The sequence below is a fragment of the Primulina tabacum genome, chromosome 9 (genome assembly GCF_025594145.1).
Source record: "Primulina tabacum isolate GXHZ01 chromosome 9, ASM2559414v2, whole genome shotgun sequence".
In the NCBI taxonomy this organism is placed as follows: domain Eukaryota; kingdom Viridiplantae; phylum Streptophyta; class Magnoliopsida; order Lamiales; family Gesneriaceae; genus Primulina; species Primulina tabacum.
This window is the reverse complement of record NC_134558.1, coordinates 26,961,321-26,969,367: the sequence shown is the minus strand read 5'-3', so window position 1 is coordinate 26,969,367 and position 8,047 is coordinate 26,961,321.

Below are 8,047 nucleotides of genomic sequence, written 5' to 3'. Positions count from 1 at the left end.
TCACGTACAACAACAGTTATCAGGCATCGATCGGTATGGCTCCATATGAGCATTATATGGGAGGAAGTGTAGGTCTCCAGTGTATTGGGATGAGGTAGGAGAAAGGGTTGAGCTGGGGCCGGATATTGTCAGTCAGACAGCAGAGTTAGAGACCAAGATCAGGGACAAAATGAGAACCGCGCAAAGCCAGAAAAAGAGTTACGCAGATCATTGGCGCAGAGATCTTGAGTTTACCGTAGGGGATCATGTGTTAATGAAGGTCGCACCGATGAAGGATGTGATGAGATTTGGGAAGAAAGAAAATCTCAGTCCTAGGTATATAGGACCGTTTAAGATCCTGGAGAGAGTTGGGACACTCGCTTACAGAGTTGCATTACCGCCGAATCTCGCGGAAGTTCATAATGTGTTCCATGTCTCTATGCTACGGAAGTACCTGTGGAATCTTTCCCCGGAACAAGGTGATCCCCATGGTCAAAGTCAAGTGGCAGAATCATTCCGAGGAGGAGGCTACTTGGGAGACAGAGACCGAGATTAGGAGTCGCTACCTGGAGTTATTCGGTATATTTTAAATTTCGAGGACGAAATTCAATTTAAGGGGAGAGAATTGTATGGTTTAGGAAATTCGAACTACGTAAGCCGAATGCATGCAATCTAGGGTTTTTATTTAAAATATGTGATTTACGATTTTTATGCATTTATTGTATGATTATTGCATGGTTAAGTGTGTATTTCATTTGTTGTTAAAGGTTCATGCATTAGGGTTTTAAGTTGCATTTCGTGTTCCAACTAGTAACGATGACCGCGGATAATCGGGAAAAATATTTTTTATTGAATAAATATTTTTAATTATTTAATATATGATTTATTTAAGTATTCTTTTTGAAAATGAGCCTTAATTGGGTATTTTTACTCACCGAATCATATTTTTAACCAGTATTCAAATTTGAACGATTCAGATGACTTTTTGAGGGTTCAGACAATATTTTCAGAAACGTACCAAAGCAAAATATTTTTTGGAAGTGTTTTTGGGCTTGATGGGTTTTGGACCGATTTATTTTAGTGCTTAGTGGGTCCAAAACCCTTTTAAATTCATTAATTTTAATTAGAGGCCCATTTATGCTTAAACGTTTTTAAACACACCATTATAAAACCCTAACCCTAGCACACACGTTCGGCCGCCCCTCCCTCCATCAGTAGCCTCTTTTCGAAGGTTTTCAGCAGCATGTCTCGAAAATCCTCCATAGCTTTCAAGAAAACTCTTCCCCGATTATCTGATGCATGTCTTACGCCCATATCTTCGGGTTTTTGAGCACATAAACGTTAAGGTACGCCATGTATCTTCTTTTTCTCATCATTCATGCTGTATATATATATATTGATATGTGTTCCGTGTATGAAGATTGCACAGCCCTTGCATGTTAAATCGTTTTTGGCTTCGGTTGATCATGTTTTACGTATTGCTTCGGATATATCTCACGTTTTTGTTACCATGGTGCAAGGGGCTGCCGTGTGAGGGTCCTAGTGTGCTGTTAACGTCGAGGAAGAAGAGGTCACTAGCCTGGAGTCGAGACATGGTTGTGTGGGTTGAAGGCCAAGGGGTTGCAGTGAGGCGGCTAGGGTTTTCTTGACACATCCGAGCCTTGGGCGTGCATGGTGTGTCGGCGTGCTTAGGGTTAGTCTAGTGGGGGTACTTTGTGGTCGATCATGGTCCTAGGGTGTCTAGCTGGGGTCCGATTATGGTGGTTTGGGGCATGAGTCGAAGGGTTAGCGCTAAAGGCCAGAGTAGGTTGAAGGGGAACACGTGCACTAAAATTCTAGCAAGTTTCCGGGGATGTTCGAGGGTCCTAGGTGGTCTGGCCTTAGGTGTTTTAGGGGCTGGTAGTGTACGGTTGGGTCATGGTTTAAGTTGGGAAAATTTTGGTTAAGTTTCAGATTGATTCCGGTTAAAACCGGGACCCCTGTCCAAGTTTTAAAACGAATCGTATTAGTTTTGAAACGGGCTCGAGTTTACGTCTAAGAAATGTTTATAAGTATGTTTTTAGATGTTTTAATGAGTTTGGTTGGATTCGGGTCGAAATTCTGAGGTCCAGAGGTAAAATGGTAAATTAGGATTTCCAGGAGCAAAATGGTCATTTTGCACCAGATTTGGGTTTTTTTAGTCATGGCTGCGCCCTAAACACGATTTTTCATGTTTTATATGATCACGTTATCACGTATATGAATTTTTATGCAATTATGATAAAAATACGTCGCGTGCTTGATTTAAAGAAAGGTTTACGTATATGCATGGTTTTATTAAGTGATGAATATGATGACATGTTTTGAAGGATGGGAGTTGGTTGTGACTAATACGATGGCACAATGACATGTAAGGCCAAGGCTCAGTGGACGGGTAATGTTGTTGCTGATGTCCCCGCCGCCGGGTACCACAGTTACTCGTAGATGGACCCATCGACTGACACGATGATACGAAAATCACAACTAATTAACGGAATTCAAATTAAGAAAAACAAAAACGTATATGCTGATATGATGTGATATGTTACGAAAATATTTATGTTTTGACTGGTGATGATTATGCATGCGTCTTTTACAATCATGAAATTTATTTTTATTACAGTACTTTTCATTGTTGCTTGTTATGTATATATACTTCCTATAACGTTACAGGTGTGTTTAGTCTTTAGACTCACTATGTGTGAATGATGCAAGTGAGCATTTTGATCAGGAGGGTGGAGGTGTCGAATACTGAGTAGACAGGGTTGGTTGTGCTCATGCGAACCCAAGGACCGTATTTTCCGCACATCATGTTTTTGAGATAGGAGATTCGGATATTTTTATACGCTATCGTTTTTATATGTTGATGGTTGACATGAACCTTACACGTCTTATTTGTCTTATTTTTAAAAATGTATGTCGAGGATTGACGAACTATTTTTTTTGCTGTGGTAATTTCATCCATCATGGATTTTAAAATGTGAAATTTTCAGATTTTAAGGCATTCATGCTTGTAGATATAATTTTAGTAAAATGAGATTTTTAAAAAAATTGTAGTAGACGTTTCAATATCAGCCAATGTCCACGTGAGGAGGTGACCAAAGTAGAATCGTCCGTTGAGCTTGAGACTCAAATTGTGGTTGAAGTTGTAATTGAGCCTGAATCTGAGGTTGTGGTTAATAAAGTTGTTGATGATAGTATTCCACTAGTTGGTGAGTCGAATGATGTTAAACGATGTACAGTGGAAGCTGAATCATTAGGTGGAGGAGAATTGCCTATTTTGTGTACTATGGTGGAGGAGAGTAGGCGAGGAGGAACTATTGTACATCAACTTCTTGAGGAACAAAATGTTTCATTGATTCAATTGAATCCAAATGTTCTTGATGATCAATTGATATTTTTTCATGAATTTAGTGAAAATAAATGTGAAATGGCCGAAATAAAGAGTAAGTAAAAAAGTGAGATGACCATATAAAAGAAAAAGGAGGGAGAAGTTGAAAAAGAAAAAGAGGCCAAAAAAATAAAAAATAATAATTTGAAGGCCCAAAAGAGTGAGATAGATGGTTGTTTATTCTTGCATAAACCCTTTCATGTACTTTTGTACAAAGTGGTTTATTATCATTGTGATGATATAGCCGGTTCAATCCCGAGCATTGTTATTTCTCCTTTGCAAGATTTCGATGAAGTCATGATGAAGAGGCGAGCAAATGTTGATGGTATAACAATGCAATGGGATGAGCCACATGAATTGTAAGGTCCAGAAATTTAAATCACGTAACCTGAATGCATACAATCAAAGATTTTATTTTTAATTAAGTGTAATTATTTATATGCATTTTATGCATAATTCATGCATGATAGGATCTATTTCATGAAATTTTAAAAATTCATGCATTAGGTTCTAGATGCAATTCGTACTCGAACGAGGAACAGAGACCATAGAACTTTCAGAAAAATTATTTTTATTACACGATTAATTTTTATTAATTATTTTAATATTTATTTAAGTGTATTTTTCAAAAATGGGATTTATAATGTATTTTTACCTGCATGATTTTAATTTTTAACGGTACCTAAATTTCATCGAATCGGGGGACTTTTTGAGAGTTAGGCTATTATTTTCAAAATCTTTCCAACACGAAATATTTTTCGATAGTGTGTTTGAATTTAATGGGTCTACTTTTAAGATTATTGGGCTTACTTGTCTTTTTAAACTTTTAATTATCAAATTATGGTCCATTATCGATTAGTTTACTATATAATTACCACCTAAACACCTCTAAACCTAAACCTAATATGTTCAGCAGCCGACACCCTCCCTCAACAGCATTTTTCCTCGTGAAGTGCAACTGATTACCTCGGCCAACGAGTTCTCCCTCAAGAAAAAAATTCCCTGGCTTGATTCCCGACGCTTGTTCTTCGGTTTTCTTGCGAAGTATATATTTACCAGGCATGCTTTATATCATTTTTTACGCATCATACATGTTTTATATACTGATGAATGTGTTTATGCCTGATATTTTTCGATCCATCCATGAGGAGGGAAAAGCTCTCGATTTTTGTTATGTTTCTCTCATTTTTGTTTGTGGCTCACGTATTCCTTGGTGATCTATGCAAGGGGCTGCTGTGATGTGTTATTAAGAGGCTGTTAATGGTGACACGATGCTGTTCTAAGGAGTACAAATCGTGTTGGGGCTGTAGGTTGAAGGGCCGAGAGAAACGCCTCTTGGGAGTGGCTCAGTTCTTGGGACATCAGCGTGCGGGTATCTCCTAGCAACGCAGGGACCTTGCCGAGCCTTATACCAGAATCTGGTGGGTTTGAGACAAGGCTCGTAAGGGCTCGACACGCGCTGGAACCACCTGTGGAAGTAGATCGCATGCGTGGAGGAGAGGGGCTCGCGTGGGGGAGACTTTGGGTTCTTGTGTTCGTTTCCAACGTGTAGGCTGCATGGAGCCGAGGGCGTGGTCTCAGTAGGTTCTTTAGGGTCTGGGCTAGGTCCTAGAAAGCTTGGCTCGTGGCTGGTGCGAGATGGTGCGAGCCTAAGGGTGCTAGAGTTCGGGTAGTGCAAGAAAAGGTTAGATGATGGAATAGCTGAACAGTCCAGCAACGTTTAGGGACATTCAGAAATGTTTAAGGGCTCATTCTTGATGGTTTTAGGGCCTATAAAGTGTTTTTAAGGTGTGGTAAAGAGTTGGGAAAAATTTTGTTGAGTTTCGAGTCGATTCGGATAAAAACCGGGACCTTAGTCCAAGTTTAAAACGAATCGGTTAAATTGTAATATGGGCTCGAGTTTACGTCTAGGAATGCTTTTAAATATGTTTTGGGACATTTTAAGGAGTTTGGTAAACTTCTGGTCAATTTTAGAGGTCCAGAGGTAAAACGGTAAATTTTGGGTTTCTAGGGAAAAATGGTCATTTTGCTCCCTGGGTGAGATTTTGGTACTGACAGCGCCCTGATCACATTTTATCATGTTTTTAATGATTATGCATCATTTTTATGATTTTTATGATATTATGATAAATACGGGGCATTCTTGTTTTTAAAGAAAAAGTTACGTAAATGCATGTTTTTACTAAGTGGTGAATACAATGATATTTTTTTGAAGGATGGGAATTAGTTGTGACTGACGATGTATATTTATACGAGGACATGAGATATCATGAGCTGAGGTCGAGGCTCAGTGGACAGGTAATGCTGTCGCTGATGTCCCCGCCGCCCAGTACCGTGGTTATACATTGATAAATCCATCGAATAGAGTTGATAGGAAAGTCACAACTAATGAACTGAACTCAATCAAAAAAAAATGTATACGTATATGATGACATGAGATGACATGCTTTGACACGTTATGATTTTACACGACACGTTTGTGTTATGCTTTTAAGTAAATGAAAGATATGTTGAGTATGATATTTTTCACTGCTGTGTGCCATGTATATGCACTTGTTATTCCTGGTATAGTTGTGTTGAGTCTTTAGACTCACTAGGCGTGTGTGATGCAGGTGAGCTTGATGCTGAGGAGACTGGAGGTGGGCAGCCCTTGTGCGGTGACATGACCCGAGGACCGCACATTTTTCCGCATTTGATTTATGAGTTTTTGAGAGGAGTTAAACATTACGTTGATGATATTACGATTTTTACTCGTTTATGTTTACGTTTGATCTTGAATGATGATGGTTATTTCAAACTGCGCTATTTTTATTGTCAATTAAATACGATTATTTTAAATGTTATTTTGTAAATACGAGCTTTTAAAAAAAATATTTTCGCACTTTTAAAAATGAGTAGACGTTACAGTTGGTATCAGAGCAAGGGTCCTGTATAAGGTTGTGTCACCGCCAGCTTCTGCCGTTCAGTCTTGAAGCCTCAAGTCTGTAGCTTTTATGTTTTAAATGATTTAAATGATTTACTGTACTTGTTTAACTGCTTTTACGATTTAAGGTTTATTATTTTAAAAACTAGATTAATTGCATTATGGGTTACGTTTATAAATTGGACTGTATTCAGATTCATGCCTCCCAGACGCGATGCCAGCGTTGACAGACAGGATTATATTCCAGGGGGTGACAGAGGCCCACCACCACCACCGCCAGGGGACCCAGCCACCTGAGTTCTAGAGGGTATGGCTAGGCTACTGGAGCAGGTACAGCAGGCTCCTAGTCCTCAAACAGATGTTTTTGAGCAGTTCCATAGGCTCAACCCGAAGGAGTTCGGGGGTACCACCGATCCATTCGTTGCAGAGGGATGAATTAGGTCTTTGGAGTTACATTTTGAGTATCTACAGATGAGGGATGACGACCAGCAGGTGCGCCATTTATATGCTAAGGGATGATGCGTCCCTATGGTGGGAGGGGGCTGCACATGCAGTGGATGTGGCTACTCTCACGTGGGCCAGATTCAGAGAGATGTTCTTCGGGAAGCATTTCCCAGCTGGTGTCAGGGGCCGCCTGACGAGGGAGTTCATGAGCCTCCGGCAGGGGGACTTATCTGTGGCGAAGTTTATTCGCAAGTTTGACAGGGGCTGCCATTTTGTGCCCATGATAGTAGGAGATGTCGCCCAGAAGCTGAGGCATTTCCTAGATGGACTGAGACCCACCCTTCGCCAGGACGTCATGCTGATGAGGCTGGCAGGTTATGATGAGGCCACTTCCTGCGCTTTTCAGGCGGAGCAGGCACTGAGGGACATAGACTTCGAGATGCATAGGAAACGGCAGTAGACTGAGTCCAGTGCCCAGCCGCAGAAGAAGCAGTTTACTGGGTCGCCGAGGCAGCAGAAGCCCCAAGGACAGTTTAGGAGGCCGCAGCAACAGCAGCAGCAGAGACCTCGGCGCCTCAGCCAGATGACAGGCAGCCGTGCCCCCAGTGCAACAGATTCCATTACGGTGAAAGCAGGTGGGAAACCTTCAAATGCTTTGTGTGCGGACAGGAGGGCCATAAAGCAGCGGATTGCCCTAGGAACAAGGGCCCCACTATCGACCGAGCTTATGTGATGCACACCAAGGAAGCTGAGGCAGAGCCAGACTCGACGTTGATTACTGGTAACCCTTTTGTTTAAGATTTCACTTTATCGCATACTTGCATGGATTTTATGCTTGCCTGAGGATTTTTTTTTTGGGATTGATAACTTAGAAGGATTTAGGATGCATGCTCTACCTAGTTGAGACTGAGAATGTAACTGTTTGATTGAGAAACAAATTTCCCAACCAATGATTTTATGGGGTCAAATTGTAATTTTCGAAAAGTTGAAGGACCCAAAGTGTAATTTTCGAACTTTAAGGGGGCTAAATTGCAATTTTCGATTTTTCTAAGGATCAATTTTGAATTTTTGGGAAATGATGTTTGGGTTAATTCAGTGATTTTTCGAGGATTTAGGGTTAATTGCCGATAAAGAATTCCTTAAATTCAACATTATTAGATTTGATGGTATGTTTTGCCGCAAGGAGGATATACATTTCAGGTGTAGCCACGCATGCACGGCTAGATTCAGGGCTACACACTGGTTTATATCCGAATCTTTCGTGAAACAACTAGGAATCCTACCATTAGCGA